The following is a 25456-nucleotide window of genomic DNA, read 5'->3' as shown; positions in this document are numbered from 1 at the left end:
GATCACAAAGTTAGTGACCTCGCCCGTCTCTTTATTTATCAGTCTGTGCAGAGAGTTGGTTCTATTATGACCTCATTTTTGAAAAAGCAAGCAAGTTGCGATGTTTAAAATCGCTGTGCATGCTTGTGAAAAATAAGATGTAAGTCCATCCGGTGACCGTGTGCAGTCAAGTTTGACTGGAAACAGTGGATGGAAGGAAGTTAAGTTCTTGGTACATCTTGTGTGTCTCTCCCCTCTCCAGTAAATTAATTCTCAGGGTTGTTGCATGTGATGGTCAAGTCTTTAAATAATTCATTTTGAACAAAATGCCTCCTCCTCTCAGGAGGTTTCTTTGTCTCGGTGTTTATCGCCCCAGTGCTGGGATCTGAAGTGTCCCCTGTGTATTTCTGTGACTTTGACCTGATAATCTCATCTGGATTTACCAGGCGCGCCAGCTGCTGTTTTCACAGACTATCGCAAAGTCGTATTAAGGTCTCAGATTGATAAAAACCCTTCTCAGGGTTGGCCTAGATTATTCAGAGATATTTTTTACTTTATTTTATTTTTTTTACAAAACACAAACCTCCCCCGCCCCCCACCCTTGTTATTGTCATTTTCGTGTAAGAAAATTTACAACAGTGTTCATCATATCCCAGATATGACATCACATCCCTGTTACACAGGCCGAGCCCCTTTGCTGCTCTCTGGTCGAGCCTGAGTGTGGTTTGTAGAGTGATATTTCATTGGTAAATACAGTTCTCCCCTCTCTCTCAGAGCACGATGAGATCTCAAGTCCCTTTGTGATTCAGCCGTGTCTGGCACGATTCGATAGATGTTTGCCAGTCGATTTTAAGCGAATGTAACATTGAGAGGGCAGGGCCTCTGAGAGTGTCAGATGCAGAACGATAACCATTTCATTAGATTACTCCGCAGCTTTATTTGAGGAGGAAATCACGTGGTGAATCCTGCGTTTTGATTTCATTATTTAATACATCAGGAATGTTTCGGGCTCCATGGCAGTGCTAGCAACCCCCTGTTGGTTGCTCCCTGGTTCACCCAGTCTGACCTGATAGAAAACTATTCCCCTTACACTCCCCCTGGTTAGTTTGCTGGCTTTGAACACCATCCAATCTACACCATTTCTCTTTGCCCCCTCTTTTTTTTTTTCCTTTTGAGAGTTTTAATTGATGTCCTCCTGCATTTAGGACCAAAGCAATAGACTTCTTTGTTGTCTGCCTATACAACCACCCACGTCTGCACATACAGGGAACGGTGTGCCTCAGTTTCAGAGGCGCTGCTAGAGACACGCCCACAGCGGATTCTGACAGCTTCCCTGAAGGAGAAGGCAGCTGCTGCTCTGTCCTTGTGGGTGCTCAGAGGACCCACTCAGTACCTGTAGCACAGCACAGACGAGAGACTCAGACATAGCCCCCCAGCCCTGTTGTCCCTGTCCTACCCCACCTTACCGTTTGCCTACCCAGATGGCGTTCAGTTTCTCAAGACATTTTTCACAGAATTCAGTCATACATACACACACACACATACACACACATACTGGATATATATACCAAATATATATATATATTCTGAATATATATGCTGAATTTATATATATATATAATATACTTATATTATATATATAATATATTTATCCATATCCAAATATCAACAAACTTTATAAAAACCAATTGTCCATTAGTCTCCTCCCAATAATTTGGTCTTGCAATACATATATAATCAGAGAGGTTTCCTGCCTCTTAAGTCAGTGACCGCGTGAGCATCCAGCTTGAGCACAGCAGGCCAGAGATCAGGTAGATGTTCCAAGGAAGCCTCCTCAGAAGGTCTGGAAACCCTGAGGAAGGGAAGCTGCCGGATGTGGAAAGGGGAGTGTGCAGAGCGAGAGCAGTTGCAGGTGAAGTCACCTCGGGATCTGCTGGAAAACACGTGGGTGTGGTCAGGCAAGTGCTGGTCACGTTAGACCTACAGAAGGAGCACATGGGCAACCCTCTCTTCCCCCATTTTATCGTGCTATAAATCTCCCTAGTACAGTTTTTAAAAAAAACAAAAAACAAAGTTTACAATAAAAAAATGACTGGTTGGACCTTGGAGCTTTGCTTAAACATCGTAAGCTCAGGGTGGGGTCACGGTCCAGCATGCACCTTCCAGGCTGAAGGTCACTCAGCTGTACCTGTACCGTCGTCTGCTCTTGCCCCACCACACCCGAAGGCAAACTTAATGGCTGGCTTTTGCAAACCCCCTTCCTAGCCCATCTCCCTCAGCTTAGAATTCATTAGCAGCTTGTGCTCTGCTCAGTGTGGGTATAACTTCTTCCAACTTCCTCCTCCTCCTCCTTTGCAAATTGTTTTTCTTCAAGATAAAAGCACAGCTATAATCCCCTGGTGAAAAGAAGGTGAAGGTGAGGGCCTCTCAGTTAGCTCCCCAGAAGCAGGGGCAGCAGCTGCATAGAACAGGAGGCAGCCAGCCTGCAGCCAGGGTGAGCGCCGCCCACCTCCCGCCTTGGTGTGGCTTCCTGAAATTTCCCTTTTCCTGCTTCCCTCAGAGAGATAGGGGAGACCACAGAGAATCAGAGCCATCTAGACAGTTGGTGAGAGTCAAGAATTACTAGTTATTTCAATGTGAATTGCAGATGTTAATGCTGACATGTTCTGGCTTATCAAAATAATTTCCTAAACTTTTGGGGAATTTCATTAAACAGTCATTAAAAACAAGTCAAAAAACAAACAAAAAACTTAAGTTATAGGGCTGGAGAGAGAGAGATGTCATTGACTAAGAACCCTAGCTGCTCTTCCAGAGGACCCAGACTCAATTCCTAGCACCCATGTGGCAGGTCACAACCATCCCTAATGCCAGTGCCAGGAAGTGCACTGACTACTCTTCCTTGGGCACATGGCACACAGACATATGCAGACAAGACATCCATTAAAAAAAAAAAAGCTATGCCCAGTGTGTCTGCAGAGTCGAGGCATTGTGCAGGTTGACACATTTGTTATTGTGCATCTCAACTGCACTTGACTTTGTGGTTTGACATTACCCCTAGTAGGGGACTACTTATACCATGGAATATAGCAAAGTCTCTAAAGCCAGGCCCCCACCCCACTTTTCCAGAAGATTGTGAAATATTTATAGCAAACCATCAGGTGTATTTATGATGTTTTGGTTATATTTTTTAGGTTTCTACTTAGGAGACGTTGAAATAAGACATAAGCGGTGTCTAGAATGTGATTCAGGTGGCCCAGAGAGAGTGGGCATTGTGATTATGATGTCGTCATCGTCGTCGGTTGGCGTGTGGGCTCTGGCTCTCTCTGCTCTTGTGTGTGGTTGGAATTCCCCATAATAAAAAGTTAAAACATTAATTAAGGTTGCTGCATTGTAACAAACAGGCTGTGTGTCCCCAGTGGTCAGGATTCTGGCCCAGCACTTGGCTGGCCCTTAAATCTTACTAGCAAATCCCTTTAGTGTAAAACTCTCCTCAAATGTTGGAGCCCTTATTCTGTGTCATGCAGAACATGGGCCTTAAAGATCTTTTTCTCATTAAGTAGCATCAAGAAGTCACTCTGCAGTTTACAGCACCCATGACAGCAAAGGAGCCTGACACAGGTGTTCCCAGAGTGTTCCTTTCGGTGGGGATGGGGGATGGGAGGTCAGGTGGGGGGGGGATACATGTACTCACTGGGTGGCAGGTCCTGCTTGCAAAGCCATTTGTACAAACAGGGAAAATGAGTCGCATTATTGCTCAGCAGACTGCTGACAGCTACATGCCAGCTGTGTGCCCTTTAGATTTATTTTCAGTCTAGCTAATTTGAGTCATCACTCATGAAAGGAGAGCTTGTCAGCTGCACCTCCCTGAGTGCTACCTTACTCACATGCTGGATGTGTTTGAAATTACTGGCCTTTGAATTAAATTAGTTGTAATTTAATGGCATAAAACGTTGAGGGCTACCTCTATGCTGTCCACATTTCACAAGGCAAACGTCACAATATTTTTTTCCCTAACATGTATTGAGGTATCAAAAGGAAAAGTTGTAACATTGACTACTTAAGTAAGGTTGGAGTGTTCATGTCATTATCGATATGAATTTGGAGTATAATAGTTTCTTCCCGGATTTGACTATGTAGTAATTCATACACACTTAATCTAGTCGACCAGAAAACCATTAAACTGAGTAATGAATCCATTCTGTCGTTATGACTATCCCAGAAACCAGAGCAGCGGGGAAACCGGGCTTTGTGATAGGGACAAAGAGGGATGTAGTCTTGAAGGAGAAGTAGGATACAATATCCGCCTTAAATGTTATGCAGCTGGCAGCTCAGTAGAGAAAGATGGGCTTAGATCACTCTCCATATTTAATCACCGAAACAAAAGCTTCCAACAGTGAAAGCAACAGGTGTCAAACTCAGATAAAATACTGAGATAAAATACCTAAAGGAAGTATGAGCCAGGGCAGGGGCCACCGACAGCAAGCAGGAAGGTGAATCAGAAACCAGGATAGAACAGTGACCACAACTCAACAGGCAGGTAGGTGGCAAGCGAGCAGGCGGGGGCAGGTGGACAGAGAAGTCGTCTGGGGAACTCAGAGTCTTGAGAGTTTCTTCAGGGTGTGTAGACGGAAGGCATAGTGGAGATTGTGACATGATTGCTAAAGAAAAGCACAGATTTAGTTCCCAGTAGAACAGGCACCAGCCGTGCTTTATCCCACCATGTATTTAGTGTCTGAGCCTGGCGGTGGGAAACTCAGTGATTTCCACAGAGAATCCACGGTCCTGCCTGCTCCACAACCAGATGGAGGCAGACGGTGGGCAGAGCAAATAATCTTCAAGGCCACAGGCAAGCTCTGTGCAGCAAAGGAATTGTGAGCACAATTCTTCAATATCATTCTGCCCAAGGACTCTGGGGGCAATCAACAGGAGGACCCTGATAACATAAAGACAGAACGCGTCTCCTAATATGTGCTCTTTGCTCTCCATGTCAATGGACTAAGTATTGTCTATGACCCCGTGTAGAGAACAAGCTAGTCAGCGTGGTTAGAGAGAAGTCAATATGTGTGTGTGTGTGTTTCTGTTACATGTGTGTGCATTCTTTAACACATTTGTTTGGAGTGGGAGTTGTTTGCTCTTTCAGACAGGGTCTTACTATGTTTCCCAGGCTAGCCTGGAGACCATACTTTCTCTGCCTCTATCTCCTATCTGAATTACATATGTGTACCACTAAATAGCAATACGTTTCTACTAAGTTGTCATAAATAAAATTAAATTGCATGTCTTTAGATAGACTTCTTTTTTAAATAATTATTTATTTTATGTATACTGTACATATACTGTAGTATATATATGTACACTGTGGCTGTGTTCAGACACACCAGAAAGAGGGCATCGGACCCCATTACAGATGGTTGTGAGCCACCATGTGGTTGCTGGGAATTGAACTCAGGGCCTCTGGTAGAGCAATCATTGCTCTTAACCACGGAGCCATCTCTCTAGCCCTGAGCTGATATCCTTAAAGTCAAGAACATGGTTTACCTATCTCCTTAAGAAAAGAACAGCTTGCATACTTAGAAGTACTCCATGTTCAGAATTAGTCATCGGTGCCTTACCAGTTTCCTTCATCATCTGTGTTCCCTATCTTCCCTGACCTTACTGAGTGCCGCAAGAGGAAACATGAACAGGATGGATCCGCTTCTCGTCCCCTTCAGCCCACAATTCAGCAAATGCTCAACAAATTCTCTACCAAAAGAATCGAAACAAGACAACTCAAAAATATGAGGCTCCAAAAAAAAGTCTCTAAAATTAAAGTGTAATCTTTGATAGAGGGATTAACAGACATAGGGGAGGAAACCTTAGAGGAAAGGCAGTCTAAAAGACTGGTCTACTTCTCTTTTAAAAGCAAGTATGTTTGTGTGTGTCAGTGTGCCTGTGCTCATACACATGCATACAGGTACACACATGTGCACACCCAACTCACACATTGCACACACATGCCCATGCACACACGGGTACACATGTACACACACATGTATGCACACACACATGCACATGTACACACACACACACGTGTGTACACACGCAGGCACGCACCCATGGTACATATGTGGGGACAGAGGAAAACTTGCAGGAGTTGTTGTTCTGCTATGTGGAACCTAAGGATTGAACTTGGGTTGTCAGGCTTGGCAGCAAGCACCCTCACACACTGAGCCATCTCTCACGCCATTGGTCACTGACCTGCTTCAATACTCATCTTTCCATGAGTCTACAGATAAAACATTTTAATTAAAGCTTTACTCGGACTCTTCGATCTCTTTCAATGCTATGGCAGTAAAACAGGCTCAATTTATTAGGGGCAGCAGTACCCTGGCAGAATAGGCCATTAGGTATTTATTAAACACATATAGGTATGTGTTGAATACAATCAGGACCTGTGATTAGCATATTTCATATGTGTTTGTGCTCATATGCATGCACACTCAAATTGATTTGTTGGTCACTTATTTGATTTGGGTGTCCCCCCTCTTTTAAATTTTACTCATATTTGTGACAGCAGTGGGCTTGCCTTGTGGAGTAGCACTTTGCTTTATGTGCAGTACCTGATGGGGGTGCTAAGGTTATAGGTCATTGAGGATCTAACTTACTTGGGTTGCTAAGGAATATTCATAAAAATGTTGCACTTTATGTGATTAAACTTACTCAACCCCGCTTAAAGTCAGAAGAAAATAAATCAGTGAGTGAGAATTCCTTTGATCTTTCTAGGCTATCTTCTACGCCCAGTCTCCGAGGAATAAACAGCATGATGGCAGAGCCCATAAGCAGCTTGGTGGCAGAGCCCATAAACAGCTTGGTGGCAGAGCCCATAAACAGCACGGTTGCAGAGCCCATAAACAGCACGGTTGCAGAGCCCATATGCAGCATGGTGGCAGAGCCCATAAACAGCTTGGTGGCAGAGCCTATAAGCAGCTTGGTGGCAGAGCCCATAAACAGCATGGTTGCAGAGCCCATATGCAACATGGTGCCAGAGCCCATAAACAGCTTGGTTGCAGAATGCATAAACAGCATGGCTGCAGAGCCTATAAGCAGCTTGGTGGCAGAGCCCATAAACAGCGTGGTTGCAGAGCCCATATGCAACATGGTGCCAGAACCTATAAGCAGCTTGGTGCCAGAGCCCATAAACAGCATGGCTGCAGAGCCTATAAGCAGCTTGGTGGCAGAGCCCATAAACAGCATGGTTGCAGAACCCATATGCAACATGGTGCCAGAACCCATAAGCAGCTTGGTGCCAGAGCCCATAAACAGCATGGTTGCAGAATGCATAAGCATGGCTACAGAGCCCATAAGCAGCTTGGTGGCAGACCCCATATGCAGCATGATTGCAGAGCCCATATGCAACATGGTGCCAGAACCCATAAGCAGCTTGGTGCCAGAGCCTATGAACAGCATGGTTGCAGAATGCATAAACAACATGATTGCAGAGCCCATAAGCAGCTTGGTGGAAGACCCCATATGCAGCATGATTACAGAGCCCATAAACAGCATGGTGACAGAGCCCATATGCAACATGGTGCCTGAGCCCATAAACAGCATGGCTGCAGAATGCATAAACAGCATGGCTGCAGAGCCTATAAGCAGCTTGGTGGCAGAGCCCATAAACAGCATGGCTGCAGAACCCATATGCAGCATGGTGGAAGAACTTATAAGCAGCATGGCAGCAGAGCCCACAAGCAGCTTGGTGCCAGAGCCCATAAACAGCATGGTCTCAGAATGCATAAACAGCATGGTTGCAGAGCCCATAAGCTGCATGATTGCTGAGCCCTTAAACAGCATGGTGGCAGAGCCCATAAACAAGTTTGCAGAGCACAAAAGCAGTATGGTTGCAGAGCCCATAAACAGCATGGCTGCAGAGCCCATAAATAGCATGGTCTCAGAATGCATAAACAGCATGATTGCAGAGCCCATAAGCTGCATGATTGCTGAGCCCTTAAACAGCATGGTGGCAGAGCCCATAAGCTGCATGGTGGCAGAGCCCATAAGCTTCATGGTTGCTGAGCCTATAAGCCGCATGGTTGCTGAGCCCTTAAACAGCATGGTTGCAGAGCACATAAGCACCATGGTTGCAGAGCCCATAAGCTGCATGGTTGCAGAGCCCATAAACAGCATGGTTACAGAGCACGTAAGCAACATGGTTGCAGAACCCATCAACAGCATGGTCACAGAACACATAAGCAGCGTGGTTGCAGAACATGTAAGCAGTGTGGTTGCAGAGCCCATAAGCAGCATGGTCACAGAACACATAAGCAGCATGATTGCAGAGCACATAAGCAGCATGGTCATTGAGCACATAAGCAGCATGATTGCAGAGCGCATTAGCAGCATGATTGTGGAGCCCATAAGCAACATGATTGCAGAGTGCATAAGCAGCATGATTGCAGAGCACATAAGCAGCATGTTTACAGAGCACCTAAGAAGCGTGTTTATGGAGCACATACATAGCATGTTTGCAGAGCACATACGAAGCATGTTTACGGAGCACATACGAAGCATGTTTGCAGAGCACATCAGCAGCAGGATTGCAGAAGGCATGAGCAGCACAGTTGCAGAGCACATAAGCAGCATCATTGTTACCGAGTCCGAAGCAAAGCCAACAAGAGTGAGATTTGTTTAACAAGACCTTGCTCTACCAAGTCATCACACTTTAATTCTTACTGCACCTGGGTGATTGCATAGTAAGTTTATACTTCTCAGCAGAATGAAGATCTAGTAGGATCCCCAGCAGAACAGTTCAGAGTAATGGGATCTGTTATCTAAGAAGCAAAAGCCACTTTCCCCACAAAGCCAGTCATTACTACGGATTGCCATCGGTTTTTATGAGAACGTTTACTAGCATGGACAGGATAGCTTCACTCTGCTCGCCACTCAACAGGGCTGGGTAAGTTACTCATGTTTCAAATTGGCCAGTCCCACTGCAGGAGAATACATTTACATAAAAGATTAGATCAGTTGCCAGACAACAAATTGAAGACTTACCTCTTGAAATCCCTGTTAGTGTGGCTCTGATTAAATCGATGTTGCCAAGGGAATGGACATTTAAATGAAATTTTAATAGCACTCCAGCTAATTCCAAAGTGTGTCTCACTGTCCCCTGCTCTCAGTGGGATCAGATTTGGTTTCACTTCCTGGTTTGCCCACACAGCCCGTTCCTGGGATATATTTAAATAACATAGGAAAGAAAAAGAAAAACATTGCTGCCAAGCAGAGGAACAAGTTTTAGTTTGATTTAGATTTAGTTCAGGCTGTCATTCTTTTATTTAAAATAGTTTTCAAATTTTGCATATAAAGGAAAGGGTGTAATATATATATATATATACACACACACACTGCCACACTTGGCTGCTGCTATCACAGTTAGTTCTTGCTCATTCTCTCTTCTGTGACACCTCACCGGGATGGTTTCTCCATCCCATTCAGTGACTTTTTAAAATTAATTCTCTTATCTATTTGCATCCCAAATATTGCCCTCCCTCCCAGTCCCTCCCTCTCAGTGTTCCTTACCCCATGCCCCACCTCCCCACTTTACCAGCAGCTGACTGAGACAGATGCAGATACTTACAGCCAACCAATGGACTGAGGTCGGGAACCCCCATGCAGTGATTTTTATAGAATGAGACATCCTAATGCCTAAACTGGTAAGTCAGGTGTGTGTGTGTGTGTGTGTGTGTGTGTGTGTGTGTGTACACGTGGGTGTGCACGCCCAGGCTCGCAATATCTGGTGTTTTTGTCAATTGCTCTCCACTGTATTTCTTGAGATTGGCTCTTTCACTGAACCTAGAACACACTGATTGGCTAGATTGACCAGCCAGAAAAAGACAGGGATCCCCAGTTTTGTCTTCCCAGACCAGGGATTGGAGGCCACTCATTGTTTCTAGCCAAACTCAGAATGTCATGCTTGTCTGGTGGGGTCTTTACTGACAGAGCTATGTCCCAATCTCGTTTAAACTGTGGGGGTGGGGGGGACCTAACTTGGCAATGAAAGTGATGAGGTTTCCTTGTGGTGACACCATCCCTTCAACAGAACTGTTGGGTTGGGCACCAGTTGTGAAACACATGAAGTGTTGGTCCATAATTAGCAAAAATCATAATTTGACTCTCCACAGATCTGACTGTGGGCTGAGTGCCATAATGCCTAGTTTTTCCAGTGATCAACAGCCCACTTTACTAAGGTGGCACCTTGTTTACCAGACAGCTGGTAAGGCTCTGCAAGTACTGGCACCCTTTTGTGTTGTTTTAAATGATTGTACATGCATGAAATTTGCCTTGCACAAAATTTGGCTATTTGTTCTAAAATGATATTTGTTTGGTAAAAATATTTAATTCTACTGAAGTATTTGGGTATCTTCTAATTTAAAATACCACTTAGCAAATTCATTTCTTTTTTAAAAAAAAATGTTAAGACTTGAAGAAAATCCTGCTTCCTCAAAATCTAATTGTCTAGTTGCATCATTTGCTGAGCTAATCTGGAAATTTGATTTTTTTTTCTACTCGGAATTTTAATTGTGTCCATTTATGCTTTCCTTCTGGACGTTATCTAATATATATATATTCTAATATAAAATTAGGCCTCCTTATTCTCTGTGTTGGTCTTTTACCAATGAATGTTTTCAAATTAATATCCCTGAAATATCATTTCTGAAGTAGTTTTCCACTATTCCGTTACTTAGTGACTTTTTCCTACATGTAATAGCCAGTCTAAATTCTTTTCTGCTTGTGAAAAATCTTTGTTAATTCCCAGAGCACTCCCCCAGATAATAATTCCTCAGATATCTGTAATGCTCTAGACTTGGATTGCATTCTCAAAATGTAATATCTTGACAGATGAGACTTTATTTAATATTTGATCCTAATCTTCCTTCATCCTTTCCATCCTCATGCTTGTCTGAGAAACTCCAGTGTGCTGGATCTGTCATCCTGAGTTCACCTTGACTCTCTGTTCTGGTTTTGTTTGGGTCCTTCATGGTGTGCCCCACCCCAGTCTTTCATGAGAGTGCCCTGACTCTCTGTTGCTTTTCCCTTCACCCCAAGCTGTGCACACCTGTACACCTTGCAGCAACTATTATCCCTTAGTCAATGTTACCCTGAGATACATTGTATCAATTTCTTCATTTTCTTATACTGTGTCTCCGTTCACCAAAGCACAAACTCCTTCTGAGTGCCGGCTTTGAGCTTACATGGTCCCATCTCCTTCATCACCTGGGATTTGTCCTCAAGCAGTGTCCATGCGAGATGTGATATTCTTTCACCTTCCCTTAGTGGCCGTTTGGGGACCACCTAGTTGATGGCAGATAATTACCCCTCATTTCTACCTGTCTGTCTTTCAGCCAGCAGTGACTCTATGGTGGCATTTTCTGATTGGCTAAAGCTCCACAACAAAAACAGATGGTGTCACATATAAACAGGGAAAATATTATTTACTGGGTGAGGGGCAGGGAAAAAGTCAGTTTCTCAGGTCTTTCCACCTTTTGAATTTGGCTGCTAAGAAACAGCCTAAGAAAGAGCCATCTTTCTCAGTAGAGATTCATCTGCTGTATGGAGAGGAGAAACTTCAGTCACCAGCAGGAGGCCAAGGGAGTCAGAGTCTAGATGTTCTACTTGGCCAGGAGGAAGTCACACTGTTTTGATCATAAAAAGAAAAAGATAGCCGGCAGTGGTGGCGCACGCCTTTAATCCCAGCACTTGGGAGGCAGAGGCAGGCGGATTTCTGAGTTCGAGGCCAGCCTGGTCTACAGAGTGAGTTCCAGGACAGCCAGGGCTACACAGAGAAACCCTGTCTCGAAAAACCAAAAGAAAAAAAAAGAAAAAGATATGTAGAGAATATGGTATATGGCAGTGTGGGAGAAGGGGGTGCCCCAGCGGACCCATGCAGAGGCACCCCTTCCCCCGAGGGCCAGACACACACTGAATAGAGGTTATTTAGGGCAGAGGATGGAAGTTAAGGGGGTAGTAGAGGCAGAGAGAGGCAGAGATGGGGGAGAGTAGAGAAGTAGAGGCCGGCCATGACCACGTGGAGAGAGGGGGGAGGGGAGGGGAGGAGAGCCCAAGAGAAGCAAGAGAGGCGAGGCAAGAGGAATAAGAGAGTAAGAGCTAAGAGGGAGAGGGAGAGGGAGAGGGAGAGGGAGAGGGAGAGGGAGAGGGAGAGGGAGAGGGAGAGGGAGAGGGAGAGGGAGAGGGAGAGGGAGAGGGAGAGGGAGAGGGAGAGGGAGAGGGAGAGGGAGAGGGAGAGGGAGAGGGAGAGGGAGAGGGAGAGGGAGAGGGAGAGGGAGAGGGAGAGGGAGAGAGAGAGAGAGAGAGAGAGAGAGAGAGAGAGAGAGAGAGAGAGAGAGAGAGAAAGAGAAAAGAGGGGCTGAGCAGCCCTTTTTATAGTAGGCCAGGCCTACTGGCTGTTGCCAGGTAATGGTGGGGAGGGGCATACCTGGCTATTGCCAGGTAGTGGTGGGGTGGAGCTTAGACAGAATCCTAACACACACTCCCATTTAAAAGTCATGAGTTAAACTTCCAAATAGGGAATGTGACTTCTGTCCCATGGAAAACCCTGAAAACTAAAATCCCCAGAGAGAACATGGCTTCTTCCCTGGTGAAGCCACGGAGTCCTGTGCAGCGGGCTGTCTGTCACCATCTCTGCAGCCAGAACCTAGATTCCCTTAGTCTTTTCATGAGAAGCTGTCTGTGCTCCCTCCAGCCCCAGAGTCTTTTTGTTGAGGCTGAGCCACCTCCCTGCCCACCCTCTTCCCTGCAGACAGGAGGTTCAGTGCCTCTCTAGTCTCTGTGGGTGGGGACCTTCAAATGTCACGTGGAATGTGGGGCATTGAAGGTGAAATGGTGGAAAAATAAGCTGTGGGTTTTGCTCTAGTCAGGAAATCTAATTTTAACTCTTTTATCTACTCATTAATATACAATAGATACATTTGCATAGTAAGCTCCAGGATGCATTAATCTGCATAATATATACTGACCAGACCTCAGACCTTATTGCTGGTGGGAGGAAAAATCCCCTAATGGAGTGACTACTTATAGGATAATAGGGCTCTGAAAGGAAAGGGCAGAGAGCTACAAGAACCTGAGGTGATTGGGGAGGGGGGTTGTCAGAGGAAGCAGCCCTGTGGGGAATACCTGTGTGAGCCGGAGACTGGAGCATTGGGGACTTGACAGCCTTGTTTCCTCCCTGAAGGTGAGTTTGACCTTCCTGGAGCCAGTGTGGGCACTGCCTCAAGGGATGGCCACCTTGAATAAGAATTGGCCCTCTACAGCTCTGTATAGGAAGGAGGTTTCCTTTGCAGCCTGTGTATAGTAAACAATACACTTTTGTCTTAGACCCAGTGGCATACATGTGTGCCCACCCATACACATTCACAAACAATACATACACACCACATACACACACATAATACATACTCATCCATACATATGCATGCATGTGTGCCCACCCATACACATTCACAGACAATACATACACAACACACACACACATATATAATACATACTCATCCATACATATGCATGCATGTGTGCCCACCCATACACATTCACAAACAATACATACACACAACACACAGACACACATAATACATACTCATCCATACATATGCATGCATGTGTGCCCACCCATGCACATTCACAAACAATACATACTCATCCATACATATGCATGCATGTGTGCTCACCGACATACATGCGCGCGCGCACGCGCGCGCGCGCGCGCGCACACACACACACACACATATGTACATGTGCAGCCTGCTACTTTGCCTGCTCCTGAACTGTATCCTCTTTAATGAACTATTACTAATGACTGAATTGTCCTGAGTTCTGGGAGTCACATGACAGTCACTGAACTTGTGGAGCATGTCAGACAAGGCAGCCCTGGGGGTAGCAGGGACACCATCAGAAGCAGAGCCCTCGAGGCTGTAAGTGAGATACTCACTCTGGGAAGGCAACGAGGAACAGGGCTGCATCATAGCACGGCCAGCTGAGAGAGCCGCTCTAGAGAAAGGCTGTTGTGTTACCCTACACACACACCAAATGTCTCTGCTGTGCCAGCAGAGAAGTCAGTGGCAGCAGGGTTTGGCCACAGTGTGCGCCACTCACCAGATTGGAAACATGAGGCACCAAATCAAAGTCAAGACAAAAGCGGACATTGGCTCTGAGACACGCGTGGCCTAAAGCTTGCCCTTTCAACGCTGGCCTGAGTGTCTCTGTGGCACTCTCTCGTCCAGTGCCTCACTTCCTACACTTCCCAGGAAAGACGAGCTGATGAAATCAGCATCTCGGCTCCAAGCAGTGTTGTGGAAAGTCTCCTCTGGCTTCAGAATGTAGTAGGCAACCTGGGCTACTAGCAGGGTGCTGTGGGCATTGTGATCATCGCACGGCTCCAGAAAAGCCACACCGGGCTAAACAGTTCCACGTGATGTTTATTGAGAGAGAAAAGGACAAGGTGGAGGCAGAAAGAGAAGGGGCAAGACAGAGAGCAAAGGGGCCTTTATATGTGGGTGGTGACACAGCCACAGGTAAAGCTGGGAGGTGAGCCAAGTGGATTCTGGGAATATGGTGGCTGTTGCCTTGGCAACAGGTGGGCGGGTCTCACTGTCGCCTATGTGATGTCACAGGTTTCAGAGCTCCTGACACCCACAGGTGTTCCTTCCCTTGGCCTGCTATCCACTCACTCTCCCGCCTTTTGACATTGATCCTCTGCCATTACACGGTAGATTTGACAAAGAACTTTCTCCTCAGGTTCCTATTTAACCACACTGAAATTTTTTTCTCTTCTGCCTGGAGTCCTGGGCCTCTGGGCCTTTTTCGTAGGACGTCCATGGTGACATTGGCTGTTCTGTTTCCTTGGAACCAAAGCCCTGTGAATAACTCTGTGGGCTGAGTTGTGCAGTTTCCATCTATCCTTCCGGGCCGTCTTCTCTCAGCCAGGCACCAGCAAGAGTTGCTTTGCTTCACAGGAGATCGCTCTGCATTTGCTGCCGGAGTGATTTCAGAGATGTTTGTTTCCCATTAATCTCAGCTCTGAGGCCAGTGAGACAGAATGTGAAAGCTGAGATGGAGGACCAGAGTGGGGCCTATGCAGACTGCCGTGGAGGCAGGCTAAGGATGTGCTCCAGGACAGGTGCCCCATACTGCCGCCCTGGGATCCAGGACAGGTGTTCCACACTGCTGCCTTGGGAAGCCAGCCTTTAGTGAGAGAAGTGGGCATGCACAAGAGGGACCGAACTGAGCCAGGGCGTGACCCCTAGGACTTGGGGGGAAATCAAACCATATAAATAAAAATTGAGCAGTCTGCTTTTGCCCTTAGAGGCTCTGGGATGTGTAGCAGGCAGGGATCTGTGACCATCCTGTGTTACCCAGAAATGGCTGTATAACTGTGACCCAGTGAAAGAGATGTGTGTAACAGAACCCTGTGCTTGTAGACTCCGCAGACAAGCAGGCTTTAAATATTCTGGTCCAAAGTGTATCTCAGTATGTATCCAGACCACAACAAAGTGTGAGGCAGCCATATCCCACCTGGTGAACAGATCCGAGTGGCCCAGAAGGCCTATTGATCAGAGAATACATAATCTAGTCTGCCTAGGACATAGATCCTACCAGCTTGTGAAGCGGGAAGCCGCAAAGCTAGAAAGGTGTTGTCTGGCTGCCTTGTCGAAGTCTCCTGATGCTGGCTCTTGGTGTGGCCCATTAGGAGCCTGGCATTGATATGAGAATGACCATTCAGGACCCTAGTGCAGGGCTGGAGAGATGGATCAGTGGTTAAGAGCACTGGCTACTCTAACAGAGGACATGGGCTCAATTCCCCAGCTCCCACAATGGTAGCTCATAACCATATGTAACTCCAGTCCTGGGAGATCTGATGTCCTCTTCTGACCTTCGCAGGCACTGGCCACCCATAACCTACACAGATATACATGTAGGCAAAAACACCCATATATATATATATATATATATATATATAGAGAGAGAGAGAGAGAGAGAGAGAGAGAGAGAGAGAACGAACAAGGAGGAGGAGGGAGGCAGGGAGGTAGGGAGGGAGAGAGAGAGGGTGAGAGAGAGGGAGGAGAGAGGTGAGCATATGAGCAAGAGAAAGAAATATTTGTTGTGTGTAACAAATCATAGTTGTTTTCTAGCTAAATTTGCAGAATCATGTTATCCTAGTTAACCAAATTTAAATTAAAGGTTACAAATAAACTGATGATTGAAAATTCAATGTTACTTATAGTAACGCTCACACCATGGATGAAGCAAGTTTGCTACATTTAAAATAATATTTTCACATGTTATTTTTTCTGGGATATTGAGGCTGATTGTATTTGATTTCTGTGATCCTTTGTGCTTATTGCAATGAGAATGGTTTTCTTAATCTGCATGACTATTTCTGGTAAAATATACAAAACAATATACAAAATGTAAAACTTATTTTAGCTATCTGTAAATGAAAAAGGCAGTGACTTTAAGCACATATTGAGTCATCTCAGGAGGAGGTTTTTGTATGCGCGGGTTGCATGAGGATTTATAGATTCGTGTTGGAGACCAGAGGTCGATGCCCACTGGCCTCCTCCTTCCCCCTCACTTTATCTTTTGAGATCAAGTTTCTCAGTAAACCTGGAACTTTGCAGTTCAGCTGGCCTGGCTGTTGTTCATGGAGTTGGGGAGCCCCCTCTCTGCACTGAATGGTGCCAGGACCGTGGGTGTGTCCTGCGGATCTGAGCTCTGGCCTTTGTTCCTGCCTCTTATCAACTGAGCCGACTCCCCAGACCCTGCTGGTACAGAGGCTGTGGTTTGTTTTATTTTGTTTTCTTTGATGATACACCTTTAATGCACCCCTTTGCCTAGGCGACACTGGCCACATCTAGCTTGTCAGTAACAAGCATTTTTGCCTGTTAAGACAGACATTAAATGACTTGTACCAGTACTGCTTTAAATGCTGCAACACAGTTTATTCTTTTTGTTTCTGCTTCATAACATGCTGGTCCATGTAATAAATAATTGAGAAAAGGTATATTTATACTTCACTTTTTGGGATAACTGGGGTCAAATTGCCAGTCTGCCATTAAAGTCTCTAACTTGGGTGGAAAACTGGACTGGCCAGTGCCAAGGATGACTGGTTGCAGGACAGTGCTTGAGGCCATCCTTTTTACAGATCTGCCTGTTATAAAGCTACCATTGTGTTAGTAAGTTACTATGTTAGATGCTACTTTGTATCCATCCCTGTGCTAAGCATTTGAGTGACAGCTGCCTTGCTTAACTGTTAAGACATTTCCATTAGGTAAAAAGCCATCTTTATGTAATATAAACAGTAATAAACTGTTTTGTAGATTAGAGATCTGACACTTAAGCTTATGATCCAGTCAAGAGAAATGGATGTCAGACCACCACCTTAGTCATTCTGCTACCTCCCTTCTGCTTCCTTTCCTAATGTTCAAGGTTTCAGATGAAGAAACTGGCATGTGATGCTCCTCTCTCAGACCATTCAGAAAGTTCGTATTTAAATGCATGGTGCTATGTTACTTTAGCCGCATCTTAATAGATATTCCAGGCATTAAAGCCCTGTATATGTTATTATTTCAATGACAGTTAAATGTGGGTTTTCCGCCTTATTATTAGAGATGAGGGTTTCTTGGTATGAGGTTGTGTAAGCAGGATGCATTCTTGCTCTGGCCATCTATCATGTCAAACCTAATTACTTAATAGGCAGGCAGGAAGGGTGCAGAAGCTCCTACTGTTCAGCTTTATTAGATGAAATATTGAGCCATGGGGCAGAAGATCTCACTTGTCAAGCATCTTTTCTAAAAGTTTTGCTGTAGAGAGCTAGATGTCACATTCTGTGTAGAACTCTCTGACAGCCAGCGCTTCTGTGGAGGCCTTGAGGCAGATGCTCTCAGAGCTGGTGTGAATTTGGGGTTTGCTTCTGAACTTGGTCAAACAAGTTTCTGAGTTTCTCCAATCTTTACTCTGGTGATTTAAATGAGTAATGTCTTCTATGGTCTCAAGCGTTTGGATACTTGGGCCCCAGTAGATGGTGCTGCCTGAGGAAGTCTAGGAGGTACAGGCTAGCTGGAGAAAGTCTGTCACTGGGGATAGCTTTGAGAACTCAGGGCCTTGCCTACTTGGAGTTTGTGCTCTCTTCTTCCTGCTAAGAAAGCACATAAGCTCTCAGATCTTATTTTGCTGCCATGCCTGCCGCTTGCTGATTCCTCATCATGGTGGACTCATAACCGCGTCATCTAGAACCATAAGCCTGAGTAAACTTTCATCTTTTAGTTGCCTCTTATCTTAGTTAGGGTTTTACTGATGTGAACAGACACCATGACCAAGGCAACTCTTATAAGGACAACATTTAATCGGGCTGGCTTACAGGTTCAGAAATCTAGTCCATTATCAAGGTGGGAGCATGGCAGCAACCAGGCAGGCATGGTGCAAGAAGAGCTGAGAGTTCTACAGCTTCATCTGAAGGCTGCTAGCGGAATACTGGCTTCCAGGCAGCTAGGATGAAGGTTTTAAAGCCCACACCCACTGTGGGTGTGGTCTTCAACTGGTTTGTCACTCCAACAAGGCTACACCTACTCCTACAGGGTCACACCTTCTAACAGTGCCACCCCTGAGGCTGAGCATATAAAACCATAACACCTCTGATGTGGTATTTTATTATGGGAACAGGAAATAATTAATAAACTCTGCTTTCTCACCTATGGAGTCGAGATGACCACACCGAGAGCACGGAGAATGGTCACCTGTGCCTCGCCATCTCCTGGCATCCCTTCTACACAGCTGCAGTTGAGACTGCTGTAGTTAGGCCTTGCCTATACCCCAAACTCTCAGTTCTTAGGTTCAAAAGCAAACCCAGAATTCACAGCTCTAAGAACAGTTCAAACGGCCAGGCTCATCACCAGGACTTGGGCAAGTTGGGTACGGTGCTCTTTTTGACACTTCTCGTGGGCTGGGAATAATAGCTCAGTGGGTAGAATGCTTGGCTAGCATCATGAGAACCCTGGGCTCTGTCTGCAGCACCACACCCCAGGCTTGTTGATACATACCTATAATCCTAGCTGTCAGAGGTGAGGGGCAGAAAGGTCAGAGTTTAAGGTCAGCCTTGGCTGTTTATTAAGGTTGAGGCCCTTGAGGACTATATGAGACCTGTCTCAAAACCGAAAAGAATTGGGCAACTTTGTGTTTTGTGGTCATTTTCCCATAATTGAATACTGATCCTTTGTATCATCACCTTAAGCTCATTAAGGTTTGTTTTATTACCTTAGGCTTATTGTAGTTTATGACATGTGGTTGTTTGTCTGCCCTTCAAGAGTGTGACATAGCAGACACTGCCTTCCCCTCCATGATCATCACCAGCCATCTGCTCCAAGAGACTAAAACTTTCCCGAGGACATGAGACATTGTCAGCTGAATCTTAGTTCATGGGGTTGTAAAATTACTGTGCCTAGGAACCAAGAGTGTTTGTGGGCCCTGAGAAGACAAGCGAAGTTCCTTCCCTCCCAGAATGCACGGTCTCGGAGGAAGAAGCCAGGCTAAAAATTGGGCCCAGCTTAGCATGACAGACAGCGTCCCGGCCCGGGAGACAGTGTGCTCACACTTCCTCCCAGCGTTCCCCTTCTGACGTCATAAGGCCAGTTCGTGCAAAAGGATATTCACGAGATGTCGAGGTCATTTAGGAGTGCAGTGGCATTCATCCGGTGGCCCGTCGCAGATCTAAAATGACATGCAGCCACCGTCACGCAGCCAGCCACGCTGAGCCTGGCAGCAGCTCTGAGTTTGTTCAGAGTCGTGAGATCAGTGGGAGGATTTGGCAAGCAGGGCTCCTCGAGGGTGCGGTCTCGCCTCTGCCTGCGATGACTGCGCTCACTGTGGGGGATGGAAACATCAGGCCCATCATGGCCTACCCCTTCCTTTCTCTGCTTCATGACGTGCGCATCCAGCCTTTGCTCGGATATCTTTCTGAGACACATCTCCATACTCTCACTTCCTAACCCAGTAATGAAATCCAGTCACACGCGTGACAGCACTCTAAATGTCCCTGTGACATAAGGCCAGCCTCAGTGCCACACAAGGTTACCTAAGCACTTGTCTCTTGGGCAGACTAACTTCGGTGCCACTTAAGACGATTTTTTGTCATATCTCTTCGCATTTTAAAAATTTATATGTCTGAGGGTTTTGGGGTTTTTTTTGTTTTGTTTTGTTTTGTTTTTGCCTGCATGTTTATCTGTACGGTACTTGTGTGCAGAGGGCAGAAGAGGGCATCTGATCCCTTTGAAATGGAACTAAAGTTATGAGTACATGACATGTTTACTGGGAATTGAACCCAGGTCCTCTCGAGAAGCGGCCAGTGTTTTTAACCACAGAACCATCTCTCCAGCCCATCACGTTTTAAAATGTGATGAGGGTTAAGAGCTACATGGGTACAATGTAACAAAGAAGCCCCTTCAGTCCTGCCCCCATCAGTTCTCAGGGTCCCAGCCGACTTCCGGGGACATCACAGTCATAGTCCAAATCTCCGTGAAGGTATTATCAATACTCCCCCATCTAGCCATTGATAATACTCTGGGAGAGATCCCTGAGATACAGGTAATTAAGAGACTTGGCTGTATTAGTTCATGAAGAACTTGAGGTATCAGCTTAATGTGTACACCATAAAGCAATGTGGGAGAACAGGGAGACACAACAGAGCCAAGGAGTTAGCCAAGGAGGACAGTGCAGCTGCAGGGGTGGTGCCATGGGACCTGGAGGCAGGGCAGGTGTTAGGTTGTAGACCAGCAGTAGCCTCTCACTCAGAGATCCACCTGCCTCTGCCTCCTGAGCGCTGAGATTAAAGAGTGGGTCACCATGCCCATCTGGAATGTCCCTTTGTAAATCTTTGCTTTGGAGTCTTTCAAGTCAGTGATGTGGGAATCTGAATCTACATAATCAAAATAAAATATAGATTGCACAAGATGAAGTATGGTGGTGTGACTCCTGCCGTTGCTGGGATGTGACATGTATAGTAATGTCATAGGATTGTGTTTTAGATCCACAGAGATTGTGAGCTTTGGGCTGGGGGGCGGGGTGTACCTCAGTGGTAGAGCACTTGCCTAGCATGGTCAAAGCCTTGGGGTTGCCCCTTCCCTACACCATTACAAAACAACCAGAAGAGAAATGCTTGATTGGTTTTGGCTCCATTTTCCACCTTTTCTTTTGCAGCTGTCATTACAAGGCAAATTCAAATGCTGCAAGTCTGTGTTTAGATCCCAGAACTGTCTCTGCTCCTTGTTCTACTACACAGGAGCTTGCTGTCAGTGTCTGCCATCCCTACACCCAGAAAGCAAAAGTGTGCAGACTCCTCCCCTTCTGCAGTCGGAGCCCTGGGGACTCTTGTTTCTCTATCAAAAAAACTCATCCTCAATCACTTGGGAAAATAAGTATTTTCTACTACCTCCCTTCTATGTCCCTTTTGGAAGGCGGGAGGGAACATTCAGTCTCAGCCTGCCTGGTCTCCACATCTGCCTGAGTTCATTCTTAGTCTGTCCCAGAGCTGAGTTTTTAAGTTAAAATACAGGAGTGTGTGTCCTGCCTCTGCCTGGGAGTGATATAGACGAAACTAGTTTGGAAACCCATTAGCATAGCGAGTTGGAGCATAGAGACACAGCCGCCTGTCTCTGCAGCTGGCCTGTCAGAATTACCATGTCGGTCTTTGTCCCATTTTTATCCTGCCTAAAGTGTGTGATTTGTTCTATTGTGAGCAGCACGGCCATTTAGGATTCTCACAATCCGTTCTTCCAGCTCGGTACTTCTGTGTTCTGCAGAGGAGAAAATAGGATCGCCTCAGCTACCGTTTCTAAAATCAGCCTGAAGGTTTCTCTTGGCCTGGATAAAGGAACTGAGCCACAACGTGCTGTTGCTTTTAGTTGATGTGTTAGTTTGGGTTCTCTAGAGTCACAGAATGTACGGGCAGTCTCTATATAGTTAGGGAATTTGTCGATGACTTACAGTCTATAGTCCAACTGCCCCAAAGTGGGCAGCAGCAGCTGTGGATGGAAGTCCAAGGATCTAGCAGTTGCTCAGTCCCACAAGGCAAGCAGGCAAGGAAGAGTGAGTCTTACTTCTTCCAATGTCTTTATATAGATCTCCAGCAGAGGGTGTGGCCCAGATTAAAGGCTCTAGGTCTCCAGCAGAGGGTGTGGCCCAGATTAAAGGCATGTGGGTCTCCAGCATAGGGTGTGGCCCAAATTAAAGGTGTGTGCCTCCATGCCTTTAATCCCAGATGATCTTGAACTCGGAGATCTCCTTGTCTTAATGGAATTCATAGCCACTATGCTTCAAGATCTCCTTGCCAAGATCCAGGTCAGAAACTTGTATCTCTGAGCCTCCAGATTAGGATCATGGGTGAGCCTTCCAATTCTAGATTGTAGTTCATTCCAGATATAGTCAAGTTGACAACCAGGAATAGCCACTACAGTTGACAGCAATGGCTTCACCCTGAGATGACTAGTCTTTCCTGAGAGCCTCCACTGGGTTCTACATCTGTTTCTTCCAACAGGACGCATCTCTGGTTTGGGTGAATTTGAACAGAAAGGAGTGAGGCTTGTTAATTCACAGGATGGGTTTGTTCAACAGTAGGCATGGTAGAGCAACAGCAAGATATTTTTTCATGTGTGGACACAGAGAAGGTTTTGCTTTTTCCATGTGGCTTCAGTGATAATTCCTAATCTGTTCAGAAATCAGTTGATGAACTGCTTACCAGAAAGATTGTTGGTGGGGCGTGCATCGATTGGCTTTACATATAAGAGACTAAACATTTCATTTTGGCCCCGGGCTCTCCTTTAGAATTCTATACAAGAGAGTCATATGAAGAATAGGATGTAGCTCAATGGCAGAGTGATTGCTTATCATGCACAGGTTCTAGGTTCAATTCCCAAAGGGGAAGAGAGAAGTGGGGGTGATACCATATGAACCTAGTTTAGAGATGTTTGTAGCATGATTACTAACAGAGAATGGCTTTTAAAACTGTGACACACTTAAAATGCTTTTATCAAAGATAATGCCTGGAGACTTTACAACATGAAAAATCCCATAAGATTCCAAAGGAAACCTTGAAATTATGCCATGGAATTTTATAGTGGCATTTCTGTCCCTTGCAGGCCAGGAGCAACAAAATAACAAAACTCAACGAGAAAAAAAAATCAAATATTTACATTTTCTCCATTTTTCCCTCCTTAAGGAATATCAATATCTTTATTTGTAGAAGATGGAAAATATTAAAAAGACAGGGATATAGTATGTGTATGTGCCTCCAATACAATGCTTCATTCTCTGTTAAAATGCCACGTGAATTACTGCCGAGGTTAGACTTCGATTGTCTCCCCAAGTGTCAGCCAGTCTTTTGCTGAGAAGTCAGAGGACTATCTCTGACTTGTGCTTTGTGAAAGTTGTATTTTGTATTTTTTCACAAAAATTTTAGGTATGTTGGGAATTTGAAAACCATGTAAGGGGGAAATGATTTTGTAGTCTCAGGCTACATAAAATATAACAATGTGTTTACGATTTCTCTTCAGGCGTTCCCCAGATCAAAACTAATTGCAGAGTTTCCGGTTGACCAGCATCCATAGGGTGAGATGAGCATTTCCAGTGGTGAGCACGTGCCGCAGATTATTACAATTTAGTTGGTAGCTCGGGGCAAAAAGGAATACAGAGAAAGCTTGCCATGCTTACAGATGTTTTGAGTAAAATCGCTTTGATATTTTTAGACCGATTAAGCAGAAATTTACATCTGTGTTATTTTAATTAAAATGTCATCCTTCCTCCCTCTGTGGGTTCTGTAAGCAGAAGTGTGTGTGTTTAATTGATTCCTTTTTTTGTTTGGTATAATCACTAAAGACTGATGGAATATAATAATCTATGAGAGGTTTAGAGTCCATGCACGCCTGTTTGATCTGGGCATGTTATCCTTTTTGGTATTCCAATGGTTGATGGGTTATGAGACAGAGTCTCTTGGATGGCAGGCAGGCTGCTCTGAAACTCACTGCCTAGCTAAGGAAGGCCTTGAACTTCTAAATTTCCCAACTCTACCTTCTATTGCTGAGATTCCAGATATCACCATGCCTCTACACCCTGCTGGGAATCAAACGTAGCTTTATGCCTTCCGGGTAGACACTCTTGCCAAGCGAGCTCCGTTCTCAGCTCCTAGGGTTGATTCACGGGACCGAACCATCTGCCATGTTTCTACTCGATAACGAACCTTTCTTGAGTGAGCAAGTCAGAAATGCAAGCCTGTCCACACTTACTTCCCGCAGACATGCTCCTCTTCTTAGCTATGGAAGATATGCCGTGTTAGCTATGAAGATATGCCGTGTTAGCTATGGAAGATATGCCATGTTAGCTCTATGACAGAGTGTGACTTGCTGTGCTGGGCACTGAAATCACTCACTGACTCCAGAGTGGTGAATACAACACCTACCTTAAAGGTGTCACCCATCTCTGAACATGCAGTTCAGGAGACTCAGTGGTAAGGCAGTGAGCAGTCCACAGCCCGTGGCGTTGCACATCAGCCATTTGCAAGTCAGCACTCATGTCCAGGCTGTAGTGCAGGTCTCAGAACCACAGCCTGAACTGTCTGTGCATAGATGTTTGAAGCAATCTTGTAAAGATGGCCTGCTTATACTGCACTACTTTCTGATGCTTGGTCATCTCTGGCAAGTTCCTTCCTTCCTTCCTTCCTTCCTTCCTTCCTTCCTTCCTTCCTTCCTTCCTTCCCTCTTTTAAAAATTATATATACCCTTTTAAGTATTTTTTTAAACTTACATTTATTTATTTAATGTACGTGAGTACACTGTCACTGTCTTTAGCCACACCAGAAGAGGGCATCAGATCCCATTACGGATGGTTGTGAGCCACCACATGGTTGCTGGGAATTGAACTCAGTATCTCTGGAAGAGCAGTTGGTGCTCTTAAGCACTGAGCCATCTCTCCATCCCTTTAAATTTTATTTTATGTTTATTTTATTTTATTTCAAACAAACATAAAAATCCCCTGATGTGGGCGTGTGTTTCCACACTAATCGTTTGAGCCAAGTCTTTAAAAGCTAGCAGAGTTTGCACTCAGCTGCTCCTGACTGGCGGTCTCTCCGTTGTTTCTCAACTGTTTCATATCCAAACTCTGCGCCTCGGCTGCAGGCTCACTGTTGTTCCCCTTGCTCATGCTCCTGACTTTAGGCAGAGTGCACCCTTTCTGATCCTTAAACCTCCCAGGCTTAAGGCTCTCTCTGCCCGTAGTGATCTTCCTCAGCTGGGTTGGGTGACCAACCACTGACTATTTCAATCTCTCTTCTAATGACTGACCTCCAGACAAGCCCTGCTTCTTGACGCTTAGTCTCCACAGTGCCTTTGATCACGCCATGGCTGTGTGCTCGGTGATTGTTTCTGCTCTTCCTGCTCAGTAAAGTCCA

The 25456-nt window shown here is 45.5% G+C and overlaps 1 protein-coding gene across 7 annotated transcripts in view; it reads left to right on the top strand.

Annotated features, from left to right (window-relative positions):
* The window catches only part of Lrrc8b (leucine rich repeat containing 8 VRAC subunit B), a 66029-nt gene that overhangs the window by 20227 nt on the left and 20346 nt on the right, over positions 1-25456 (top strand). For 2 of the 7 annotated variants that reach the window (XM_052199791.1, XM_052199794.1), the window contains exon 2: positions 23568-23643. The exons of 2 other annotated variants lie outside the window; for them this stretch is intronic. The gene's annotated coding sequence lies outside the window, so the exon portion shown is untranslated. Of the gene's footprint in view, positions 1-8670; positions 8912-9510; positions 9669-23567; positions 23644-25456 lie in introns of those variants that run through there. 3 more of the 7 variants (XM_052199792.1, XM_052199797.1, XM_052199796.1) reach the window with 3 other exon arrangements.

The sequence above is a fragment of the Apodemus sylvaticus genome, chromosome 11 (assembly GCF_947179515.1).
Source record: "Apodemus sylvaticus chromosome 11, mApoSyl1.1, whole genome shotgun sequence".
Lineage (NCBI taxonomy): Eukaryota > Metazoa > Chordata > Mammalia > Rodentia > Muridae > Apodemus > Apodemus sylvaticus.
Note: the sequence above shows the minus strand (reverse complement) of the source record. Positions and strands in the feature narration are given on the sequence as shown.